Raw genomic sequence first — 27,788 nt, 5'->3', positions numbered from 1 at the left:
TTGCATTGTGCGTCAGAATACTAACAAAGCTGCATCATTAATGAAGATGATCATATTTAGTTTTCAGTTACGATGAGATTCAACAAAACTTCCAGCAGAAGCTCATTATGTGTAGTGTTACCATTATTCTTCCCGTTATGGTGAAACCACGTGAAGAGATGATGATAATGATGTTTGGTTAGTGGGGTGCTCAACTGCGCGGTCATCAGCGCCAGTACAAAGTTCTGATTTTTACACAGTCCAACCTAGCTACTGTCATGAATTATGATGATGAAGACTAAATGATGAGAACACAAACACCAAGACCCCAAGCAGAAAATCCCCAACCCGGCCGGGAATCGAACCTGGTACCCCGTGATCCAGAGGCAGCCACGCTAGCCACAACAAGAGATCGCTATAGAAGAGTGACAAGTAGGATGATGGTTTACCGTGTTAAAATGCAGCACAATGCGATGAAATGTGTCGCAGTTCACAGCAAAAATATTGGGAACTCGTGTAACAAGCAATTTCATCTGCAGATTCTAATAGAAAGGGTGGAGATATAAATATGACAGCACGGTGGCCGCGCTTACCCTCGCATCACCGAACTACTGAAACATGTAATAAATTTGTATAGACAATTAGTGATATTTCAGGTTCATACTCAATAAATAGTAAGTAATTTTAACTCAATAGCAAGATTATTATTCATAAATGGCTTAAAGTTACAAACATAGCGATCTTAGTCGGCTGGTGTGACTGAGCGGTTCTAGGCGCTTGAATCCGGACCAGCGCTGCTGCTACGGTCGCAGGTTCGAATCCTGTGTGTGATGTCCTTAGGTTAGTTAGGTTTAAGTAGTTCTAAGTTCTAGGGGACTGACGACCATAGATGTTAAGTCCCATAGTGCTCAGAGAGAGTTCTAAGTCTAGGGGACTGATGGCCTCAGATGTTAAGTCCCATAGTGATTTGAGAAATTGGAACCCTTTGGCGATCTTACATGCATCCAGAAAGGACAAAGAGTGAGAAGTTATATTATTTCGTTGACTAGCACATCGAGTTCAAGGACATAAATACCTCATCGCATGCTATTTAATCAAACGAGAAAATTCAGTTTGTTGTAGTATATCCACAGACCATCGTATAATCAAACAATGATAGCATAATGTTAAAATACTAATTTGAAGATCATTTACAAAATATTTTGCTCTATGATAGGAAACGTTTAGCACCGAGTGCAACCTTCAAATACAGATAGGTGGTGAAGAAAAATATGGGAACAAAGAAAACGTAGCACATTTCCACAACTATCAAGGTGTGGAAAAACCGTTCACATTCAAAACAACTTTCAGTGGTTTCGGAATGTAGACTTAGGGGTCCCGATTAGTTTCTGAGGTCGTCTTGTACCAACCCTCATGCAAAACAGTGACATATTGAGGTAACGATAAGGGAGATGGAAAGCGATCATGCACCATTCTCTCCAAAGTAGACCCACAAACCCTCAAGATTATTGAGATCCGGTGACTGTACTGGTCAGGGGATATGTGACAATTCATCCTCGCGCTCACAAAACTAGTCCTGTACGATGCAAGCTGTGTGGGCCTCGACGTCTTGCAACGCAGCGTCTACAATGGGGAACAAAAATTGTACCATAGGATGGATCTGATCGGACTAAATGGTCATATAGTGCTTGGCAGTGATGCGACCATTCACAATACCTACGGGGCCCATGGAATACCATGCTATGGCTAGCCAAATCATGACCGAACCCCCGCTGTGTTTCACTTTCGGGATGTTAATTCGGCCAGAAGTTGGAAACAGTGTAAAGCAAGACTCATCTGGCGAAATGAGTTCTTCCATTGTTCCACAGTCGAGGTTTCGTGACTTCGGTAGCTTGTTTTCCTAAAATGGCTAAATGGCTCTGAGCACTATGCGACTTAACTTCTGAGGCCATCAGTCGCCTAGAACTTAGAACTAATTAAACCTAACTAACCTAAGGACATCACACACATCCATGCCCGAGGCAGGATTCGAACCTGCGACCGTAGCGGTCGCCCGGCTCCAGACTACAGCGCCTAGACCCGCACGGCCACTCCGGCCGGCGCTTGTTTTCCTGCTACGAGCATTTGCACTACTTTTATGGTTTAGCAATTCCAGATCGCTCTGCTGTTTCGTGCTTCTGGAACTCCTTCGTGATGCTTTGGTGCTGATAACTTTCGCGAGTGTGACATTCAGTTCTGCAGTGACTTCAGCAGCTGTCGTCCTCTTACTTTTCTTCGCAGTCCTCTTCAAAGATCGTTCGAGACGACCATCAACACCCACTGCCGTCCACTTTGTGACGTAGCGGATGCTGTTTTCCCGCTGCCCCTGTATGTTTTATGAATCTTCGATACGGTGTCTCTAGAAAGAAAACACTTCGGTTTCCTCGGTAACGGAAGCAGCCATCTTACGAGCACCAAAATTTGTCCACGTTCGGACTCACTTAGCTCCAACGTATTGCACCCACAACTAAACAGAACTCTGTCCTGACCGCGACTGACATTTTCAACGTATTGAGGGCATTGCGTGGGTGCCGTCCGTGGTCAAATACAACAGCACAAATAGAACAGCGCAGCCTGCAGGCTTGCACAGCATCTGAATTTATGTTGAAGCACAAATATCTCGCGATGTCTCCCTGTTTCTGTTTAATCTCCCTAGGCAGCTCGTTACCTGTGGCGCGCAGTAGCGATGCTCGCTTCAAAAGTAGTTGCGTCACACACTAAAAGTAAGGGTGACCTCTCAGTGCGTTTTGAAATTTTCCCACCGTGATGGGTATTCCGAAGTTCCGGCCTCACAACCGGATGGCGCCGGCATGTTGCCACGATTTTTTGGCTCGCAGCTATACAGTCATCTTCAGATCATTACGTTTTATATTCCTCAGGGAAAAAAGAAAAGTGTTTAAATAAATCCTTACATAACTGACATTAGAAGAAAATTACTCTACGCTCACCTTGTACTTAGTTATAGCTGTACATAAAATTCTTTATGAATACAAATAAACATTTTAATTTTTACAAATTAATTGTTATAAAATGACTGTATGCTTAATATGTAACGTATACTTGATTTCCTAACGTTACAAATCCAAGCCATTATTATTACAGATCATTTTTATGTAATTAGTGTATGCTCAGTTTCTAAACTTTATTTTGAATTTTAGCGTGACAGATTTTTTTACTTTTATGAAATGGCCTTATGCCGTGTTTGTGATTAACATAGTTAAGTCGCACTGCTCTTAACGCCACATAACGTTCATAGGGTGTCATTCAAGGTAGGCTGTTACAGTGTATCGTGTTTTTAAATGTGGTATGTCTTCATTCTGTTTCTATACAATGTATTATTGTAATTATTTCAGAAATATTATTTCTTGTTTGATCTGCTTTTCTGACAGATTCTCATACTGGCTATAACCGAAACGCATTAAGGTGTATTTAAAAAAAGAAAATATGTACATAGCGATCAAGACGGACTACTACACTACTGGCCGTTAAAATTGCTACACCACGAAGATGACGTGCTACAGACGCGAAACTTAACCGACAGGAAGAAGATGCTGTGATTAGCTTTTCAGAGCATTCACACAAGGTTGGCGCCGATGGCGACAGCTACAACGTGCTGACATGAGGAAAGTTTCCACCCGATTTCCCATACACAAACAGCAGTTGACCGGTGTCTAGTGAAACGTTGTTTTGATGCTTCGTGTAAGGAGGAGAAATGCGCCCCATTACGTTTCCGTCTTTGATAAAGGTCAGATTGTAGACTATCGCGATTGCGGTTTATAGTATCGCGACACTGCTGCTCGCGTTGGTCGAGATCCAAAGACTGTTAGCAGAATATGGAATCGGTGGGTTCAGGAGGGTAATACGGAACGTCGTGCTGGATCCCAACGGCCTCGTATCACTAGCAGTCGAAGTGACAGGCATCTTATCCGCATGGCTGTAACGGATCGTGAAGCCACGTCTCGATCCCTGAGTCAACAGATGGGGACGATTGCACGACAACAACCATCTGCACGAACAGTTCAACGACGGTTGCAGCAGCATGGACTATCAGCTCGGAGACCATGGCTGCAGTTACCCTGGACGCTGCATCAAAGACAGGAGCGCCTGCGATGGTGTACTCAACGACGAACCTGGGTGCACGAATTGCAAGATGTCATTTTTTCGGATCAATCCAGGTTCTGTTTACAGCATCATGATGGTCGCATCCGTATTTGGCGACATCGCGGTGAACGCACATTGGAAGCGTGTATTCTCAGCACCATACTGGCGTATCACTCGGCGTGATGGTATGGGGTGCCATTGGTTACACGTCTCGGTCACCTCTTGTTCGCATTGACGGCATTTTGAACAGAGGACGTTACATTTCAGATGTGTTACGATCCGTGGCTCTCCCCTTCATTCGATCCCTGCGAAATCCTACATTTCAGCAGCATAATGCACGACCGCATGTTGCAGGTCCTGTACGGGCCTTTCTGGATACAGAATATATTTGGCTGCTGCCCTGGCCAGCAGATTGTCCAAATCTCTCACCAATTGAAAACTTCTGGTCAATGGTGGCTGAGCATCTGGCTCGTCACAATACGCCAGTCACTACTCTTGATTAACTGTGGTATCGTGTTAAAGCTGCATGGGCAGCTGTACCTGTACACGCCGTCCAAGCTCTGTTTGACTCAATGCCTAGGCGTATCAAGGCCGTGATTACGGCCAGAGGTAGTTGTTCTGGGTACTGATTTCTCAGGATCTATTAACCCAAATTGTGTGAAAATGTAATCACATCTCAGTTCTAGTATAGTATATTTGTCCAATAAATACCCGTTTATCATGTGCATTACTTCTTGGTGTAGCAATTTTAATGGCCAGTAGTGTATTTGACCAATGATAAGGATCGCTGATTCGTATTATGATTTTATGTCGTTTATAGACATTTTCAGATGAGTTTATACGTCAACTAAAGATAGCTGAGTGATTGACAGCCGAAATATCGTGGTAGTATATCGACGTTATCCGTCTGCAAACCCGAAACTTCAGATTCGCTGCTGTGCTTCAGGTAGCTCCAAATTGCGGCCAACAATGATAAGATTGCCTCCTGTGTACAGAGTCTGTTTTTCATCTTACAAAAAAAAAATCACAACAGTGTAAAAATCAAAATAGTATGAAATACGAAACTTAAGAAAGTACTTCGCAAAACAAAGAATTAAACAATGCCTACTGCAATAAAACATTAAAAGCACAGTAACAAACAGAGGTAGCAATGTTTCCATTTACAGTTTCTATTCCGCTTCTATCGCTATAAAACATCAGTCTGACTACGAATCTTTTAATCAAATGTGACTTCACAGGAACAGCATTATGTATAAAAATCAAATTATTTATACTGAAAATATATCCAGTTTCCAGAGGGAGTAGCGGCGCATTGAGGGTACATGTTACTCTGAAACTATCAGTCGATGTCCTCTGGTCGCACTTCGAATTTCATGTCCCTTCCATGTTGTCCCTGCATTACAGTATGCAGTTTGCAGCTGTTTAACGCTCAAATTGACTTTTGCTTTTAGTGTATGACACACCTACTTGACATGCGAGCATGACGACGGCGCAAAGAGTTAAGCATCACGCAGAAAAATATTTTGTTAATGTTTCTTAAGTTTTAACAACGAAATATGAACAGGTAACCAGTCCGCAAAATAAAAACTTGGTGTTATAGACTAAAGAAAATAATTTTTCCTCATTGTATTAGTCATTGTTCCAGCAGAGAGTATGTCGGGAATATAAATATTTCCTGTAGGCTGAATATACCGTACATAGCTTTTCCATTGTGTTCCTGAGTCATTTGAGATAATTATGAGGCAATCTTATTCCAGACTTCATCATAAAGTAGCTAATGCACCATTTAGAAAAGTAAAGGTTTGTTTATACAGCACAGTATCTTGTAAATCACTCCACCAATAATGGGGCACATACAGCTTACTTACAAATTCGTACCAGGAAACAATTTGGTAATTCTATCAGAATTCAAATTTTATCGCGGTGGAAGCAGACATTCGTTGAGAGTTTTAGCTACTAAACTAAAAGTCGTGAAATTACTTGTAGGTAATATGGTTGTGTAGTGTACATTTAAAATTATACATGCTTGATTTATGACTTACAGTAATGGATGGGTATATGGCTTTAGTTTGAGTTGTCACACATAAATATTTCATTTTTAATAAATTTCACTGTTCGATTTAATAAATAAAATCATTTCATTTTCAGGTATGATCAGTTCGAGTTTCATAATCAAAAAACCTGAAATCGTGCTTTACAGCTACATAAGGTACGTAACAATACTTTATGTGATTTTCAAGTAGCACTTACAATCAAAGCACTAGATATCCACAGAGAGTTGTACGTTTTTGTATTTCTCATTATTTGTACTGGATAGACTGTCCACCGAGTTGACAGTCACGCACGTTTATTTCAGTTGATGGATTTTAGGCCTAGGCAGTAAACTGTCCATACGGGATTTACGATGTGCAGTGTCATACTCTCAATAACAGTGAACTTTTTCTGTTTATATTGCAATGGATTGTGACTAAACTGTACTTATTCTATCATCCACAAAGATTTAGAATTACTCACTTTTGTACGTTTGCTCAAGCTTGACTGCTGCCATCGTTTGTTGCGCATACTGTGAAACGTTTATGCTGGAACTTGGAAACTACGTGTGACAAAATCTCTTACTTAAAACTTCTTGTTTCCATTAATATATCGCTTGTAAACTTTAGCTTCGGTGTGAACATTTATTTTTATGATTTTACAAGAATATAGTGTCTCACCGTAGTACTAGTAATATGAAAGAAAGTACTTTAAATTACATTAATAGTAAACTGAATGTTTTCTGATCTAGAATAAGTTTTGCTACACTAATTTTGAATACGAACGTAACTGTGGAAAGTACATTCTATGTTTGTGTGATGCCAATTGCTTTAAACTGAATCAGACAATCTGTAAATAAAACTGACTGCAAAGAAGGACTACCAATAATACAAAAAATGGTTTTCTCCTCGCACAGTCACGACACACTGGCTAACTGTTGCGACCCAAACCATGCCCTGTTAGGAAAACGTCGCTCTTGAATTATTCGAAAAATTTACCAATGAACACACTTTCCTAACACCACCTCACAAGATTCGTCTTGGTCCTACGACTTATCCTTACGTGTGCAACGTACACTCGGTTCTGCTCTGTTCTGCTTTGCTGCATACTATAAAACATTGAACTGCATGTTCTTGAAATATACAACTAAGTGGCTATTTGCATTATTAATTCACTTGAAGCTGCTTTGCCAAGGGAATTACTTTGTTTCCAACAAATTGCAGCTAGCTGTTTACGCAATAGTGAAAGGCGTGGCGGCATAGTTATTTCAAGATTTGCATTCAAACTGGAAGGGGAAACTTAGGAGACATATAAATGAAAAGGTTGATTTAAATTGAAATTGTACTAATATCTTTTTAATGATACAGAAGAGATTCGTATTAATACCTTCCTTTACTGTTGTTGTGAACAATGAAAACTGATTAAAATAGTACTCAAGTTACGAAATTTGCCCTTAGATTTTCTTATAGGATTCTTTCTACAGAAGGTAGATGGTGAAGAACAGATCTTACAACTCTGAAAACCTGGCAAGCAGTATTGCAGTGGATACCAAAGCACAGATATTGTTAATCAGAATGCAGTCGTTACACTAGAATAATCCGCTGCTAGCTCTAGCAGCAAATGAGAACTTGAAACGTCCCCTTAGAACAATTATACATGACTGTGCTTAAACTGACACACAATATTTTTAGCGCAACGCAATCTGACTATCAAAGATCCCTGCAAAAGAATGGCCCTGAGTAACATTAAACTATACCTTTCAGAAATCACTTACCTCACAAAAATCTTCATTACTCGAACTACTGCAATACAGCGAGCGCCACTACTGCCAGCTAAATAAAAGATTCAAACTACGGAAGGCACTAACTACTGATAGGGATAGTTAGCAAATGAAAGATATTAATAGAGAACAAACAATGTATTTACCTTAATAGTCATAATATATATAGCAGTTCATGACAAATTTCAAAACTCCGCCATCTGTCTCCCCACATCCACCACTGCTGGCGGCTCACCTCCAACTGCGCAATGCTACGCGCTGTTCACATCCAGCTGCCGCTGCCCAACACTACAATGCCAGACAACAATGCAAACTAGCCACAGACTGCACACAGCACAGCTAGTGATTTTCGTACAGAGCGCTACGTAACGTTGCCAATAAGAAAACATAAACAGCCTACTTACAAACTCTATGAACTCTGTTCATGTTACCTCATTCCCAAACGTAGCGTCACGCTGTGAAAGCATCTGAAAATCAATCTCTAATCTCAGTCACACCGGAGAACATATCAAATAAAAATCATCTTCTATTCGCCACATCTGCCATCAAAGTTCCGCGCCCACCGAACACTCGACGTTCCTCTCGCAGCAGAATGACAGTAACGTCATATGCTACTAACACAATCTCTGAAGACAAAAAGTACTTTATCACTGTTGTGTTGAGATATCCAAATACACTCATAATTGCAAACAGTCCAAACAAACTGCCATTTCTCATAATATAGAAACATTTCAAACTCTAGATCCTGTTATGAGTTTGGTGTTTTTACGATCATCCACCATAAGTCTACGTGATCACCTGAAGATGATAAACTACTGCTCCGCCTGGTGTAAAGTTTCATCACCTGTACTGTAGGGGGACCATATCCAACAGACTACCAATCACACGAGAGGATTCCTGTGTTGTTCCTTCACAAGCAGTTTAATATGTTGGTTTTTTTTCGGTTGTAACATGCCCAATCAGTGTACACTGCCATACACTTTGTTTCTTCAACAATAACTTGGAAATCCGTTGCAGCTGCTGCTAAACCGACATTAACACGTTTCGATCCTTTGGCTCTCAAAGAAAGCAGAACATCGCATGGCATAAACTATACGGCAACCACAACACAGGCTGGTTGAAATAGAACACAGAGGCGACGTTTCTCATTGACAAAAATGTGGAAAACATATGGAAACTGGAAGACTTTGCGGTATTGTAGAGTGCATCCAACCGCTATTCGAAGGTGATGACCTGTACAGTTAATCTCCTCAATTGACGGAGTATCATATATCTCATTGTTCCATTTCGAAAAGTATTGTTCCTTCATTTTGCAGTCATGTACACAATTACTTCTCCAGTGCTGACCATCGCCGGAAGGTGCTGTTCACAAAACATGTGGGGTAGTGCAAATAAAAAGAGAGACTGTTACCTTACTGACAAAAAAAAATAAATAAATAAGAAAACTATGTGGAAGGCATAGCAGCACATGGAAATAGGACGAGTCTGTATCATTGAGGAACGCTACCAAGCAACTGTATGGAGGTGATGACATCTACGTTTAATCCCATGCTCCACAGCAACAAGTAGCAGATATCCTGTGTTCTTCCAAGGCTTCATCCATGTCAACTGTTTCAAAATGGTTCAAATGGCTCTGAGCTCTATGGCACTTAACATCTGAGGCCATCAGTCCCGTAGAACTGCTTAAACCTAACTAACCTAAGAACATCACACACATCCACGCCCGAGGCAGGATTCGAAACTGCGACCGTAGCGGTCGCCCGGTTCCAGACTGAAGCACCTAGAACTGCACGGCCATTGCGGCCGGCTGAGTGGTGTCAGTCAATCATTATGAAGTAATCATCAGCATACCCAGTGGACGGTTGGATTGGGAAAGACAGAACTGATATGGGACGATGTACTGTAATACAAATCACAGTTGATAGCGAGATCAATTTAACCATGAAGTCGGAGAGAGCTATATCTACCATATTCTGCATACGGAGTCAGCTGAGTTAATACTATAGGAGCGTGTTTTGACAACTCGGTGGAAATGGGAACATGTTGTCGTAGTACCACTACCCATGTACAATGTGTGTGCACCGCCAAACGAAGTCTGTTAATGCAACATGCAATATCAACAGTTACAGTGGTGTTTCTAATCGGGAAAATTATGAAGACTCAACATCATACAGGTACTGCAGTCCGAAGCAGATCTACATCCCTCAGGGTTCTTTCACAGTTATCACCCAAACATTCTACCATCGTTATTCTGTACCATCCAACAGAGAAAAATTACGAACCATAAAAGTCCCACTAACTTCACCAAATAGATTTTTACCGCACCTCTCTGTTCTGATATATCGAAAACAAATGCCGTCTGTGTGCTGGCATTAAGAACGTCTGGCGATCCTATGAAATGTACAGGTGTTGATCCACTGGAGCAGACAGCCAATGATCGACGTCACTTCCACAGACAGGTTTCATCGCCAGTGCAGTACAAGGACCACCTCCCAAGGATTATCAGTCGCAAGAGAGGGTCTCTGTTTTGTTGTTTCAAACACCGCTTTTTCTGCTGTAACACGCTTTGTACAGTGAGCTACACTTTTTTTGGGGGGGGGGGGGGGGTGGGATTAGCCCAGCGGTCTAAGGCGCTGCAGTCATGGACTGTGCGGCTGGTCCCGGCGGAGGTTCGAGTCCTCCCTCGGGCATGGGTGTTTGTGTTTGCCTGTAGGATAATTTAGGTTAAGTAGTGTGTAAGCTTTGGGACTGATGACCTTAGAAGTTAGGTTCCATAAGATTTCACACACATTTGAACATTGTTTTTTCCGCCATGACTTCGAGGTCTGTGTCAGGTACTAGACTGATATTAACACATTTTGATCCATTGGTTCTCACAGAAAACTAGATATCACATGGTCACAATCATGTTGTTGCTGATGTTGTGACAAAACACACACACACATTCAGTGATTGAAATAAGACACAGTCACAACATAAGGAAACTGGAAGAGTTTTGAGCATTTTGGAGTGTTTCCAAACTACTGTCCAGAGGTGACTGATTACATCTACATTTAAACTCATCAATCACAGGGATGGGATCGCTGATGGCGCTGTGTTCCATTTGATTGATACCTCATATTACTGCCATGCATGCGATCACTGTTTCAGAGTCACCCATCTCCTGGCAGGTGGAAGAGATGTTTAGGGTACCACGGAATGAGTCTTGACAGGAGTTTCTTTTTTCTTTCTTTTCCTTGTGTTCATATCTCTCAATGAAACTTCGATCGCCAACCCAGACATTGCGAGACAGGCTCTCACGATTTTTTTCGTAAATGCTTGTATGATATATCATCGCATTGGTAAGACAGGGCCTGTCGCAGTGTCAAAAGAGCTAAGTCCTTTTGAATTATAGCTTCTTGTTGTTGAACATAAAATGAATGTGTTTTTTTTCTGACATGTGAGCCAGTAGTGTGAAAGATTGTATTCTCTAATGTTAATTCACATCTGTGATATGTCTGTAATACACACGTGCATGACAGTTTATTTACAGACACTGAACACAAGAGACACTCTCACGTCGTGTAATTCGTTCAACAAGCTGAAAAAAATTGCTTATTACAGATTTTTTCTTTGGAGTTTAAACTCTCACTTTTTTTTTTTTTTTTTTTTTGCTCCAACGACGGTTTCAAGATAATGAGGACATTCTGCAGCCGGCCGGTGTGGCCGTGCGGTTCTAGGCGCTTCAGTCTGGAACCGCGTGACCGCTAAGGTCACAGGTTCAGTAGTTCTAAGTTCTAGGGGACTGATGACCACACATGTTAAGTCCCATAGTGCTCAGAGCCATTTCTTTTTGACATTCTGCAGTGATCGGTAATTTTCGCAGCATGATAGACGATAGTATTTTTCCTGAATTTACGGAGAGTGCACATGTCTGTGCTGACCATTTGTGATTGGTGGTGGTGCACTTTGTTGGACGTCATGAAATAATGAGATGCGAATTCTATCGTGCAGTTGAACGTAAAACCTATACTGATAAAACTAAAAGAAATGAACTTCAGCTATTTTATTGCGAAGAGGACATTTATTATTGTCACAGTTGTGTTTTCCTTTTTTAATTGTTGCTTTATTATCGGAGTTGCATTGATGATAAATTGTCCAGTGCTAGGAACAATGTGGTGGCCGAGTACCCTAAGAAGTCCCAGCTGGCCCTTTAGTCAGACAACTCTCAGTCAGGATAGCAGTCGTCGATCACAGTTTTGCTCTGGTGGATGCTGGTGTCGCACTTTTTAATGAAGACACTGCAGTGTGGGGCAGTTGTCACTTTAGGTGGCTTTCTGTTTCACAAGCCACCAACTTTTGAAAAAGCCATCTGGAGCATCCTCGTCTGAGGCAGGGTTGTACTGGTAAATTTCCCTTTTGTGCCAAGAGGTCCCACCTCAAGGCAGGCCGTATGCCGGGAATGAATTGGAACGCCTGGTGTGAAAAAACAGCTGCTTGTCTGAGCAGCTACCCTTTTGAAAAATCCAGTGGCCTACCTGTAGGTGGATAGAGGAAGGGAGGGGTGGGGGAGGTATGAGAGGAGGTGTAAGGGTATCGGTTTTCGGCAGTTTGTGGTTGTGCATCGAGGAGAACGCAAGTTCAACTACCGCCTCCTCTACAGTCTTTTAGGGTGACGATTTTTCGCCAGTATGTGTGTTGCATTGTAACCTATTCATTCTGAGTGCTGGTTTTTTCACGACAGTTTCGAAGTGTAACAAGAACTGTTATGCTTTTGTTCCATCAGTTGTGGTAGTGTGTATTGGCTTCGGTTACAAGGGCTGTAGGTGGTTTTTGAGCAGGCATCTGAAATGAACTCTGACATCAAACAATGAGAGGTATTGTATGCTTACAGGTAATATGCTTTTTAAACTCCTCTGTGTTCAACACCACCATCTCGTCAGTTGAACATAGTTCCTGCCAAAAAGAATAAAGATTACACCCCTGCCTTCTTCCCGCCAGCTTGTAGGTGAAGGGTAGAGTCTGAGTGTAACTGTCGCTAGTTTCGAGTGGTATTGTGTAACTTTTTCCCAGTAGTGTAACAACAGTTCTATGGTATCGTCAGTGTTTGAGCTGTATTGTGATTTTATACCTTCCTTGTGTAGCGCTAGGCACATAGTTATGTAATTAGGCTTGATCTTTATGATAGGTCTTTGTGTCAGTTTCCCGACCAAAATAAATACCCCAACCTAACATTTCTCTTCCACATCTGGACAGTTTCCATCTGTTGGTGGGTGTATTTGAGCTTTCCATCCAGTATAATCAGGTTTTGAATCCCGAAAATGGCACTGCCATTTTTAATTTCCCATCAGTTCCAAGCGCCTATGGTGGTATAATTGTGTTAGGGGTCTGGATATAGGCTATCTGTCTAGGAGGACCAGAGTTTGGGTCCCAGAAAAGGTACCGCCATTTTTAATATCACGCCAATTCCCGGTTGAGGGTTGGGGTGGGCATGTCAGTACAGGCTTGGAACAAAGAAATTCCCACAAAAATTCGATATTGCTGCCAGAATTCCAAATTTCTGCCAAAATTCGAAATTCCCGCCTGTAGGGTAGGTTGAGGGAGGGGGAGCGTGGAGATGGGGGGAGCGGCCTCGGCGCCACGTGCAGGCTGAGAAAAACACGTGATGTCATCCAGGGGTGGGGGTGGGTGTAGTCGGCTGCTGGGGTGGTCAGGGTTATGGGTGTTTAATAGATCAGTTTAATTGATTTCCATATCAGTTTGTCCTCGTAACCCCGACTCCGTACTATCAGTACTCCACTGTACTAACTAACGAAGGTAGGTGAGTGGTTCTGAGAAGGCGAGTGTTTGTCAGACACAAGGGAATCATCACCAAAGCCCCAGGGAAACGTGTGACAGGACTTCTGTTATTTTCTGTATACACAAATGATCTGACGGACAGGGTGGGCGGAAATGTGTGGTTGTTTGTTGATGACAGTGTGGCCTATGGGAGGATGTCATTGTGTGATTGTAGAAGGATACGTCATAGGTAACATTTCTCGTTGGCGTGATGGATGGTAGTTAGCTCTAAATGTAGAAAAATGTAAGTAGGCAAAAAAAAATCCCTTTAATGTCCAAATACAGTAATGTGCTACTTAACACTGTGAAGTCAATTAAATGTCTGAGCATAACGTTGCAGAGCATTGTGAAATACAACGAGTATGTGAGACTTGCATTAGGGAAGGTTTACTGGATAAGTTATAGGAAAGTGTGGTTATCTGTAAAGGAGACCGCATATAAAAGACTAGTGCGAACCTTTCCTGAGTATCACTCTAGTGTTTGGGATGTCCATCAGGTCGGATTAAAGGAATACATCGAAACAATTCAGAGACTGGCTGATAGATTTGTTACTGGTAGGTTCGAACAACAGACAAGTATTATGGAGATGCTTCGTGAACTCAAATGGGAATACCTGAAGGAATGGCGGCGTTCTTTTTGTGGAACACTGTTCATAAAATTGAGAGAACCGGCAATTGTTAACGCACATTTCGCGTAAGGGCCACTAACATCGGAGAAATTGGTACTCGTAGAGAGGGATACAGAAAGTTGTTTTTCCCTCGTTCTGTTTGCATGTGAAAAAGAAAGAAAAACGGCTAGTAGCAGCACAACGTATCCACCGCCATGCACCGTACGTGGCATGTGGAGTTTGTATGTATATAAGGATGCAGATGTTAATGCTACTATTAGTATTTTCATTTGTTAACAGCGTAAAACGTGTCTTGTTAAGGTTGTAAGCCAGTTCTACTGTCCTTCTGACGTGTGTGATATGGATCAGTTTTGATCTTTATCACAACATTAGCGATAATTTCAGAAGTGTGCTTCAATGTCGCAGATAAAACATTAAGGTAGTAAAGAAAAGGAGTGGACCGAGAACGGAACCATGTGGGATGCCGTGTTTAATGTTTCCCTACCAGATTTTTATCTTAATTTCTGTCATATCACTTGTCAAAGCACATACCCTTTATGAATACTATTGGATACCTAACATGTAAATTGATATGGAACAGTATGTAATATTTTTGTTGAGTCTGTTTTTTTTTTAAACAACGGAAGGATTCGTACTTCGGGAGATAAACGTTAGCTTTATAAGAGGAAAAGTCGCTAGAACTTCGTATCTATTGAGGGCACTATTTAAGCAAGGATTTGTTTATCAGATAACATTCCCTATGATGTGGTATCAAAATTCCATATATGCCTGAGGAAAGCACACTTCACCCGTACAACATAGATTGTATTTGAGACAGTACGCTTTTCACCGTCGCTCGGAAAGTATTGGAATCATTTCGTGGCTGGTAGTTGCTACTGTGAATGTTTGTTTAACAAGTACAACTCAAACAACTTAAAATGTGGCCGAATAAAGAAGAAGTGAGAAGCAAATTACTTTTAAAGTCACGATAGAAGTTGCTGTCTATTTGCTTGTTACGTCAACTACGATCGTCGTGTTTTGCGATGGCGTGAAAATGGCGTCTAAAAATACGCGGCGCAATGCATGTCGCTCGGCTGTGTTTCAGACGAGGTCTCTCGCAGGGCACACGTCTGCGTTTATTATCTGTACGTGCTGGGGTGCTTAACGCAGACCAGCTTTGATTTTCACATACAGTACTTTGTACAACGCTTTCGCATCAACGCGGTATGACGCAGGCATGCAATATTACGTACCAATTTGCAATGCAGATGAGAGTCTCATATTTACTGCGAGCATGACGTATGGTATTTGAATACGTTGGGCTCTGCACGCTAGCACTATCCTCTGACGCTCTGTGAAGTTTCTTCTGTTCTTAATGCGCAGTTACGTGAAGTATTTCTTAAATGGAATTCTGAATTCTGAAGCAAAAGTACAATGACAAAAGTAACTTTTTCGATGTGAAGAGGGAGATTGCACAATATTTTATATTACAAAATCTTGTGTAACTGTAATGAGACAAACACTTTTTTTTAAGTGAAGCAAAACATTCACCTGATAATGGAATTTTATGAATTCGTTACAATAAAAATCATTGTGGAGTGTATACAGTATACTACAGATATTGCGTAACATTGTATCAAAGCTGCTGTTCAGCTACTTTTGTTGTTCTGTTATTAATTTAAACTGTTGATCGTTTTCTAACGATATGTACAAAAAAAAGATGGCATTATACAGGGTGAGTCACCTAACATTACCGCTGGATATATTTCGTAAACCACATCAAATACTGACGAATCGATTACACAGACCGAACGTGAGGAGAGGGGCTAGTGTAATTGGTTAATACAAACCATAAAAAAATGCACGGAAGTATGTTTTTTAACACAAACATACGTTTTTTTTAAATGGAACCCCGTTAGTTTTGTTAGCACATCTGAACATATAAACAAATACGTAATCAGTGCCGTCTGTTGCATTGTAAAATGTTAATTACATCCGAAGATATTGTAACCTAAAGTTGACGCTTGAGTACCACTCCTCCGCTGTTCGATCGTGTGTATCGGAGAGCACCGAATTACGTAGGGATCCAAAGGGAACGGTGATGGACCTTAGGTACAGGAGAGACTGGAACAGCGCATTACGTCCACATGCTAACACCTTTTTATTGGTCTTTTTCACTGACGCACATGTACATCACCATGAGAGGTGAGGTACACGTTCGACGGGCGTTTCATAGGTCGTGGAGGACGCATAAATTGGCCAGAGCACGCTTCATAGCCAGTGAAGTAGCTGCTGCAGACATATTTTGGAAATGCTAGAACTATAAGCCGTCATTTCAATACAGTCTGGCAGTCCAGATCACCTTATCTTAATAGCTTTGACATGACCATCGACTAGCTGAAAGATGTTTTGTTTAGTGCTCTGAATTGATTACAAACATTGCGCAACGCATTCCAAACGTAACTCCTCAAACACACTGATTTGCTATGGAACATGATTTCGGCTTGTGGCAGAAAACGGTGGACAGTATATTGAACATGTCTTGCGTCTGTCTCACTATAGTTAAAAGCCGAGATCATTGTTGTTTTTTATTCCGTTTTTGGCCTCAATTAAAAACCTATTCACTGTAGCCTTTTTCAACGGTTTTTGGGCTCAGGACAATTAAGAACCGAATTTTCCCATCCGCTATGGTACTATATTGTTGTGGTAGATAGGCTTACACAACTAACCGTGTCACAGTTCTTAAATGGCACATTTTTCCGAACTTGTGCGGTCATGCAAGATCCGCAGTACGTTTAGTTTAATGTGCAACTCACACCATATCCGTCGTATTGCGAATCATCTATCATTTGTGGCCGACCTCTTTTACTTTATGAAGCTTACAGCGCCTTATAGTAGGAGAATCTTCTTTAAATTAGTTTTTTTTCCATCACATTTCCCCCTGCTTCGAAAATATTCCGCCCAAATTAGAAGTCATTCTGAGCATTGGTTAATTTTTACAGCATTTTGAAACTGGAAATTTACTTATAATCACTCTGTATATCTGTACAACAGTCAAAAAGTTGTTCTTTTTCTCATAAAATAAGGGAATTCACGCAAGAAAGAAATACAGGATGAAGCAGAATTCCAATGCAAAAATTGGGAGATTCCGACTGGCTGATTTCCCAGATTTTCTCATGAGGGACCCTCGGTCACGGTGTATTGTTACGAGTACTTGCGTTTCGTTTGTTTTCTCACCATCATTTATCTTTGTGCCAGTACTGCACTGAAAGTACCTGAACAACAGTGCAAATGACGACATCATGCGCTGTGAGTTTTCTCTCGAGACAAACATGTTCCATTCACTCGCGGTTCTTGTTGTTGAGAACAATAATGGCCATAAGCCTCAAGCTTGCATTCAGTACTGCTCGGATCTACTGTCGCCAGACACGACAACAATTGACTGATATTTCTGGGGTACACATGAAAGCCCGAGCTTACACGACTCTTGTCAACACCGACGTGGATTTGGCTGCAAGGATTGTTGCGGCCGAGAAATTAGTAACCCACACTCGTCGCATTCTTGAGTGGTAAGAAAGTCGAAGGTTTGTCGCAGTATTCTTTGCTGTGGTCATGTTTGTCAGCATTTAGAACAATATCTATAAGGAAACGTTAGTACTATTTGATGATCGGTGAGATGAACTACATTAAGCACAACAGACTGGGATGCTCCTATTAGTTCATAATATTCTTTGCCTAAAGGTATTACTGAATTATAATAAAGATATCATGTCATGGGATTCGAACAAAACTTAAAGTGTCATAAATGCTTCAGTCCTGAAAGACATTCGCTATTTGCAAATTACTGTTCAGTTTTCTTCCGTCAAATAACCGTGAAATTGTTGCGCGGAAGGTGAGCCAGACAGCCTTTTCTTGGCCGAACACTTAACAAATCTAGCAAAAAGATTGGTTACACAACGCTTGTCCGTCCTCTTCTAGAGTAATGCTACACAGTATGGGATCCTTACCAGTTAGTATTGACAAAGGACATCTAAAAACTTCAAAGAACGAGATCTTGTTTAGTATTATCGGAAGACAGGGAGTCTCACGAACGAGTGCTCGAGAGTGACCACACCTGAACACACCACATCACTGGCTGCCCCGCTATCTAGCGCTAAAAAACACGCAATCTCAAGCAAACTGCATCATACGACCACACTATTGCGAGTAGTGTGTAGGTAGGTTCTGGATTTTATTGCTGTTTTTGCAGCTGTAACCATTCATCTGTTGATATAATTAACTATTATTATTTAATCTGTATTAAGTAAAAGGACAGCAAGGGGCCTTACGACCCACCTTGTCTATGTAGACGTCCAGAAAGCTTATGACACAGTTCCACAGAACAAGCTATGGACAAGTCTAACTGATAATAGCGTGTCACCGAGCTATGTGAAAGCTGTCAGACTCCTCTACCAAGGTTGCACGGCAATGGTAAAAGTGAGAAATCAACTATCTCAAGAGTTTGAGGTGACAAAAGGACTACGCCAGGATGCACACTCGCCCCTACACTCTTTAAGACCTACCTAGAGGAGGCACAAAATCCTGGAAAAGGAAATACGGAGGAATGGGTATGCCCATAGACGATGAGATCTTGTTCACTTTATTTTTTGCTGACGACCAAGTGTTAGTAGCTGGAGATGAGGAAGATGCAAATTACACGTTCCGCAAATTAAAAGGAGACTATGAAAAATGGGGTCTTGTCATAAACGTATATAAAACAGAATTATCTGAAAGTCGGAGAAAATGCTGTTAGCGATTTACAACTCGGTGCTGATACTGCTAAAGTACGTGGGAGTGACACTGTCGTCCAGTGGTAGAAGTATGGATGATATAAACAATAAAATAGTCCAGGGCAAGGGAGCCATAAACAACTAAATGGTATTCTCTGGAACAAAAACATAACGCGCAAAACAAAACACACCATCTACCACACAATTATTGAAAGTATCACAACTTATGGTGCAGAGTTGTGGGAACTAACTCAGAGGCAGAAAGATCGCCTGCTGGCTATCGAGATGGATTTCTGGAGACGGAGTTGTGGATATTCCAGGCTTGTTCATATTAGAAATGATACGATCAGAGAGGTTATGAATGTCGAAAGCACAATCCTAGACTACATAGAAAGGAAGCGCCTAGTCTGTTATCTCACTTACAGAACATGCCAGACACAAGATGGACAAAACGTGCATGGCAATGGTTTCCTCAAAGAACAAAGCGCGGTAGACCTGCGAGATGCTGGAAAGACGACGTCAATGAAGCAATGGCGGCGAGAGGTCTTAATGAAGGAGACTGGAATGACCGTGAACGATGGAGATTGGGATCCGAGAGGCGGCGACAGCCGTAGAAACCTCGCTCATATGTATATATCAAGTAAAATATTTGTTCCAACTGTTTTCCATTGTTTTATGACAGTTGCACACTGTCATTCTGTATCAACAATGAGTTAGGCTTAAGGTCTCTTCTACCAATTCGGTTTTTGGCTGAAATGTATGTTCGGGGATGGTTGTCACAAAAGTTTCGGGTACGATTGTCAACTCGAACAGCCTGCTCTGGTTGGTATTTGTAGTAATTTTTTCGCTTGTTTCTCATAACGATGTGGAAAAAGAAAAAAAAGACTAACCGGGGAGAAGTTCCTCCAGATGACATGCTTGCAGAAGTGAGGAGGGTAAAAAAAAAAAAAGAGAGATTATCAATTCTTAAAGCTTCAGCTGATCGATTAATCATCTATCAAACTGTAGCAAAGTACTGTAAGAAACTTTACCAAGCTGAAATTGACGATGAAAAGATAGTTCGTTTTTCCTTCACCCTTTGTTATTTTCCAAATAGAAAAAGTTTTTTCTGATGATGACGAGAAGGAATTAACGCAATATGCATATTCAGACCATGGTTTAAAGTCAAAAGAAGTAATATCAGTGGGTTATAGCTGTTACGAGGAAAACACTATTAAATATCCTTGAACTTGGAAGCATAATGCTTGACTGGTTCGCCGACTTTTAAGAAGTCTTCCAACTCTTTCATTATGAAAACCGGAGGCGACCAGCTCAGTACAAGTTCTTCCTTCGATCGAACAAATGTGTAATCTTATTTTCAATAATGTGAAAACAGTTCTCTGAAGGCATAACTTCCAGCCTCACGAAATTTGAATCGCCGACAAAACTTGCGTTACCTCAGTGCAGGGGCCAGATAGAGTGGTTGCGAACAATAAATCTGAGAAAAAATAGGTGCAGTGTGTAGAATGTAAGAAATGAGCTATGGACAAATAACTTCTATACATGTAAAAATTGCGAAAGTGCATTCCAAAGTTGCTAGCTTAGTACGGAACACTTCCTTACATTATTATTTTGGTGTCTCAATTGCTCTTAATATATAGACATAGGTGTTCGTTCTTTCCGAGCGCTATACGAGATTGGAATAGTACAGAATTGTGAAGGTAGTTCGATGAACCCTCCGCTAGGCACTTAAATGTGATTTTCAGAGTATCCATGTAGATGTAGACGTAGATATTAGTGCTGTATCGATCGTTGTATGACCATTTTATTCTGATATAACTTTTTCGTAGCATATATTTTTCGCCGTTCTAAATAGCACTAATCTCCAATGCCAACGTCTGTGATAAACAACCAGAGATATGGCAAGTTGTCACAAAAATTTGGTCTGACAGAACTCTTTCCTGAACAGCCAAATGCTCAATTCGTCTCAAATTGGTGTTAAAGCATACAGCGCAGTATACCAATGACAAAAAGGGAAACTGTAACCATCGCTCCTTGAAAAGCTGAAACTCATAAATTATGAGAACTTTATACAGTCCCCCGTACACCGCTTCAGCATAACGTCTACGCAACTGCAATTAAGAAAAATAAGGCCTCTGGAAAGCATACGTCCAAAAATTAGGGAAGTACCTGTGTCGCAATTAAGTTAAGAAGTGTAACAGCAACAAACTATCTTGTCTCAATTGACTTCTCGAGACAAGTGCATGTACAACAGCGCACCTGGCTATTTGGTGATTTAATCCAGTACTGAGTCTCGTCTGTTCGCTTACACGTCAGGCCGAAATTCCGTGTCTTGCGTGAGCTGACTGCTCTGCAGTTTGGCATTGCAACTGTGAAACGTTACAAGAGGTCATCCTATTCACGAAAAACTCGAAATATAATACTGAATGCAGGAACAAGCAATGGCAAGAGAGTATATTAATCACCAAAGCCGAGTTCATAATGGAAAGTATTTTCAAAGATCCTGTGATAAATTCTTTACACTCCTGAGAACTGAAAGAATACGAGATGTCCCATCCCAACATTTCAGAACATATAAATTTGTCGAGAAAATATGTAGTTGCAAATACATGAAATAACATCCAGAACGCAGTAAATAGCGTCTTTTTTTGCTTTATTCTTTGTAACTTTTCTTGCTAAGTAACTAATAACACAGAAAATTATGGATTCTGACCTTTTCTCTGTTGAAATAAATTTCTTCAAAACACGTTTATCTATGTATGTTCGTATTTATCCATAGATAGTCTTTCTCTCTGTGAAACATAGAAGCCCTTTTTCTTCTTTTGGATAGTTTGCCTCTCTTGTAGGGGAACATTACGAGTACTAGGAAAAAACGCCAGGGACTGGCGTAACTTTTTAATGTGTCACAAAAAAGCAAAAAGCACAATAGAGATTAAGAAGAGCTCTTCCTATGCGGAAGTCGAACCGTACGAGTCCATCTTAAAAAACGAAGAAACCGCAGGACAGTTGCTTAATCCACAATATTTTTCTGTGGACACCACTGTTTCTGTGACAACACTGAGCTGAGGGTGACTTCAGATGTTGAAGTGATTTTATTTTTTACGCCAAATGATGAAACTTTTAGTGTTTCGAAACTGGTCGTGCACACAAGTGCATTTTTCGAAAAATAGATTAAGAAGACTCGAAAGTACAACATTCATTTATGTAACGGTAGTGAACTCGACCAGAGTAAATTTGATGTTAGCAGACGCCATCAAAGGCGCCTGTTTCTGAGCATTCGCAGTGTGCTTCATACTCGGAAGCGTAAATCTCCACAATCTCTATAGCTCACTGACGTCGTAGATATACTGGCGTCCTGGCTGGCTGCTGATTTACACCAGGCACGAAAGGCGCACGCACTTCGCGTAGTCGATTTTGACCAGAAAGTCGTTGGTGTAAAATGGTCTTCAGAGACGGAGCACGAATCGGGTTAGTCAAGGGTGGGGCCGGAAGCCGGGCATGCGTTCTCAAAGGAACCGTCCCCCGTCCCGATGTGGCTGCTGGAGCGTGGAAGTAAGGGCACCGCTGTTTCTCACAGTCGCATCCGCCAACGTCAGCAAAGTCATTATTTTTTGGAAGGGTTTTTCTCTTTCTGTCTTGCCTGCTCAGTTTCCTACGATTTCCGAGTTCCACCTGTAGACTCATTTTTTAAGACTTCATCTTCATACTACTTTATCGTCTAAATGTTATACACGAAATTTTGGAGCTTCACAGAGACTCCAGAATGAGATTTTCACTCTGCATCGGAGTGTGCGCTGGTATGAAACTTCCTGGCGGTTTATAACTGTGTTCCGGACCGAGACTCTAACTCGGGACCTTTGCCTTTCGCGGCCAAGTGCTCTACCAACTGAGCTACCCAAGCACGACTCATGCCCCGTCCTCACAGCCTTACTTCTGCCAGTACCTCGTCTCCTTCCTTCCAAACTTTACAGAAGCTCTCCTGCAAACCTTCCAGAACTAGCACTCCTGAAAGAAAGGATATTGCGGAGACATGGCTTAGCCACAGCCTGGGGGATGTTTCGAGAATGAGATTTTCACTCAGCAGCGGAGTGTGCTCTGGTATCAAACTTCCTGGCGAATTAAAACTTCATAGACACTCACAGAAGAAAATCGTAACTCCAAGAAGGAGTTGGACGATGTGAACTGAAGTTGGTAGGCGTGTTTCTATTTCTGAAATATCATATCTGTTCAAATTTTACGCCAATCGCTTATGAGTAAAGCTATTAGCACCACTACGAGTGTGCAAAAAACGTCTGCTTTAAATACACGCTACAAAGGTCGAGACAGTTAGTTACCTTTGAGATTGGACGTGGTGAGTTGATGTTGGTCAAGAATGCCTTTAAGGCGACAAAGACGCCTTTATCAACACCTCTCTGAGTTTGAACGAGGTCGTGAAATGGGGCTACGACAAGCTGGATGTTTCTTCTGCGATACTGCAGAAATACTTGGTAGGTATGTAGCCGCAGTACAAGGCTGCTGTTATCGATGGTCACTGGAATGTACGGTCGGATGGAGACCGGGCTCCAGAAGGCCACATGGCTCTACAGAGAAGGAAGGCCAACGTGGAAGACCGTCGTGTTCAGCATATGTCTCTAGCGCATCCTACTGCAATCTGCAGTAGCAGTTTGAGGAGTAGTTGGCACCACAGTGAACTGTTACTAGTCGCTTACTTCGAGCACAGCTCCGAGCCAGACGCCCTGCAGTGTACGTTCCACTCAGCCCAAACCACCGCCATCTGCGGCTTCAGTGGCGTCAAGCGAGAGCTCATTCGAGTGCAGGGCAGAAATTTCTTGTGGTTTCCGATGAAAGTTGGGTCTGCCTCGGTGCTAGTGATGGCAGTGTGTTGGTTAGAAGGAGACCAGACGAGGGACTGCAACCAACCTCTATGTATGCTAGACACTCTGGACGTACACCTCGAGTTATCGTTGGGGGTATGACAGTAGGAGCACTCTCGTGGTCGTCCCACATACCCTGACTGTAAATCTGTACTCAGTCTTGTGATTCGACCTGTTGTGCTGCCATTGATGAACAGCAGTCCAGGGGGTGTATTCCAACAGGATAACGCTCGCCCACATACTGCTGTAGCAACTCAACCTGCTCGACAGACTGTCGACATGTTGCCTTGGCCTGCTCCATCACTAGAGCACGTATGGACATCATCGGACTACAACTCCAGCGTCGTCCACAAACAGCATTAACCGTCCCTGTACTGACCGACCAGAAACGGCACTTCATCCCACAAACTGACATCCGGCGCCTGTACGACACAGCGCATGCACGTCTGCTCGATTGTATTCACCATTCTTGCGGTTACACCGGTAATTAAAATACCATAATTTCACATTTGCTGTGGCTTATCTCGTGCTTACATTAACCTACGACCTTGCAATGTTAATCACTTAAGAACATCACAAATGCATTCCCGTAATTTCATTGTTCTACTTTATTTTTTTGATGCTGCGATTTTTTCCGCCAGTGTAGACGGTTGTCTAAAACGCAACAGGAAGTTATAAGCATCGTTCTTTGTGTTAGTCCGACTCGCGCCACTTTTTCGTTGTTGCGTTGCAAACATCTCGGGAAAGTATCTATACAGTGTAAGCCATACAGGATATTTAGCCTGTCTTTAGTTGTCAAAGAGTTTACATGTGTTTGTTAGTAGCGGCGATTCCTAAAAAAATGGTTCAAATGGCTCTGAGCGCTATGGGATTTAACATCTGAGGTCGTCAGTCCCCTAAACTTAGAACTACTTAAACCTAAGTAACCTAAGGACATCACACACATCCATGCCCGAGGCAGGATTGGAACCTGCGACCGTAGCGGTTGCGCGGTTGCAGACTGTAGGGCCTAGAACCGCTTGGCCACTCCGGCCGGCTGAGAACATAAAAATATTTTATCTCTATACTTGATCTCTATATTTGTTTCTCTAAGAGACATGTCTCCTTAGACAACTACTTCTGGTTCCTGACCTAAAACTGGATCTGGTGAAGACATTCCGTTATGAACTTGCGAAGCGTGCACGTGAATCTGATACGGACAAGACGTACAGTCCGTTGTGGCAATTCTGAGAACCAGTCTCTCGCGAACTTTTGAGTGTCACTCGAGCGATGACGTCGGGGAGATAACAGGGGCGGCGAGACGCGCTGGTAGGGTTGTTTGCTCTGAGTGCTGTCCATACGCAGCCTCCGCCGCTCCCTCACAGGCAGCGAGCAGGGGGCCGGACACGCGTGGCCACATACGCCTTTCGGCAGGCGGCAACCTGAAAGGCAGGCGGCAACCTGTTGCTCGAGTTCTCGGAATCGCCACACACAGTACTCACTGCCCACGCCAGACCATGTCTGCGTTCCACGAACTAGAGCTTTGCTGTCTCTGCTGCGGTTTTAACAGTCGCATGCAGATTCGCGGAAGAGTTAGATCATATTGACAACTAACTCTTCTTGTTTACACACGGACTTCTAAATTCCGTCGGCGAATGATCTTGCTACACAAAAAACAGCGCCCGACGAATTTCACACTTAACGTTTATTGTTATAAAGTTTGCAAATGACTGGTTTTCTTCTCAAAGGATGTGCTGTTTTACAATGAAAAGGTGTATTGCTTATTTACTTCCTAAATAAATTTGATTTGGTGTAAAGACATGTTAAAAATTAGCCTTACCATGTGAAGAAAGAGGTGTAGCCCGGTTTAGAGGTGTTCAGTACCATAAGGCATAAATATTTACAACAAAACTTTACATTTTATTCCGGGATATTATCTGAGTATTTTGGCACAGGGACATATAGTCTTCGATAGCTGTGTGCCGGACCTTTGCCTTTTGCGGGCAATGGCTCTACCAACTTTTTTTTTATTCACTGTTTTTAATACAATCTTAACGTGGTTTTACTTTATACCACAACAAATATAAATGTATCTAGCACCGCATCGTGCTCTAAGAAAAAGAAAACAATATCTCGGCACGTTCCTACACCGAGGTAATGTATATGGGAAAAAAAAGTGCTTCATACAGGATGCAGAAGGGTGTGTCGCTACTCTCCTTACGCTTCATCATCCAGGTGCGTCTTCACGTATATCGTGTTATTCCGCCGAGAATCGAACTTAGTCTTGTCAGCTCACTCAATGGGTATCTTCTCCTACCTGTTGATGATCCAGCTACGTGGAGGGTCGCGTAGGGCACTCCCGAAGTAATTAGAAAAATACTGTCTGTATTTTGGGTTCCGTACGATCTTGCAATGACGTTCTTGTAGGTAGTTCCAAAAGTCGAATACATCTTTAGGTCCAGCGTGAAATAAATAGTGTACCGCATGCGCACGGATCCACGTGACAGCGTTGGGCCGGCCAGTGTGGCCGTGCGGTTAAAGGCGCTTCAGTCTGTAACCGCGTGACCGCTACGGTCGCAGGTTCGAATCCTGCTTCGGGCATGGATGTGTGTGATGTCCTTAGGTTAGTTAGGTTTAAGTAGTTCTACGTTCTAGGGGACTGATGACCACAGAAGTTAAGTCCCAGCAATGATCAACGGCAGGCGAATGCAGAAGACTATGGAAACCAATGCATTAAAGACACATAAAGTCTATCCATAGGATACGTGGCCTGTGGTTAAAAAAGTGACATTATGATCTCTCTATTGGCAAAATATTCCGTACTAGTCACCCACTCGGATCTCCGGAAGGGGGCTGCCAAGGTGGAGGCGACCACGAGAATAAGAATGAATAACCAACTAAAGGATAACCTTCTACGACTCGGGGCATGTAATGTTAGGTATTTTAACGTGGTAGGATACTAGGAAATCTGAAAGGGGAAAAGCAAGTACTCAATCTACACTCCTGGAAATGGAAAAAAGAACACATTGACTCCGGTGTGTCAGACCCACCATACTTGCTCCGGACACTGCGAGAGGGCTGTACAAGCAATGATCACACGCACGGCACAGCGGACACACCAGGAACAGCGGTGTTGGCCGTCGAATGGCGCTAGCTGCGCAGCATTTGTGCACCGCCGCCGTCAGTGTCAGCCAGTTTGCCGTGGCATACGGAGCTCCATCGCAGTCTTTCACACTGGTAGCATGCCGCGACAGCGTGGACGTGAACCGTATGTGCAGTTCACGGACTTTGAGCGAGGGCGTATAGTGGGCATGCGGGAGGCTGGGTGGACGTACCGCCGAATTGCTCAACACGTGGGGCGTGAGGTCTCCACAGTACATCGATGTTGTCGCCAGTGGTCGGCGGAAGGTGCACGTGCCCGTCGACCTGGGACCGGACCGCAGCGACGCACGGATGCACGCCAAGACCGTAGGATCCTACGCAGTGCCGTAGGGGACCGCACCGCCACTTCCCAGCAAATTAGGGACACTGTTGCTCCTGGGGTATCGGCGAGGACCATTCGCAACCGTCTCCATGAAGCTGGGCTACGGTCCCGCACACCGTTAGGCCGTCTTCCGCTCACGCCCCAACATCGTGCAGCCCGCCTCCAGTGGTGTCGCGACAGGCGTGAATGGAGGGACGAATGGAGTGTCGTCTTCAGCGATGAGAGTCGCTTCTGCCTTGGTGCCATTGATGGTCGTATGCGTGTTTGGCGCCGTGCAGGTGAGCGCCACAATCAGGACTGCATACGACCGAGGCACACAGGGCCAACA

General features: G+C 42.6%; 1 protein-coding gene across 1 annotated transcript in view; it reads left to right on the top strand.

Moving 5' to 3' along the window:
* Positions 1–27,788, top strand: part of LOC126162381 (EGFR adapter protein-like) — a 1,239,193-nt gene that overhangs the window by 554,317 nt on the left and 657,088 nt on the right. The window contains exon 3 of the mRNA XM_049918894.1: positions 6,268–6,328. The gene's annotated coding sequence lies outside the window, so the exon portion shown is untranslated. The remainder of the gene's footprint in view (positions 1–6,267; positions 6,329–27,788) is intronic.

This window comes from Schistocerca cancellata, chromosome 1 (genome assembly GCF_023864275.1).
Source record: "Schistocerca cancellata isolate TAMUIC-IGC-003103 chromosome 1, iqSchCanc2.1, whole genome shotgun sequence".
NCBI classification, from domain to species: domain Eukaryota; kingdom Metazoa; phylum Arthropoda; class Insecta; order Orthoptera; family Acrididae; genus Schistocerca; species Schistocerca cancellata.
This window is presented reverse-complemented; position numbering and strand designations above follow the sequence as displayed.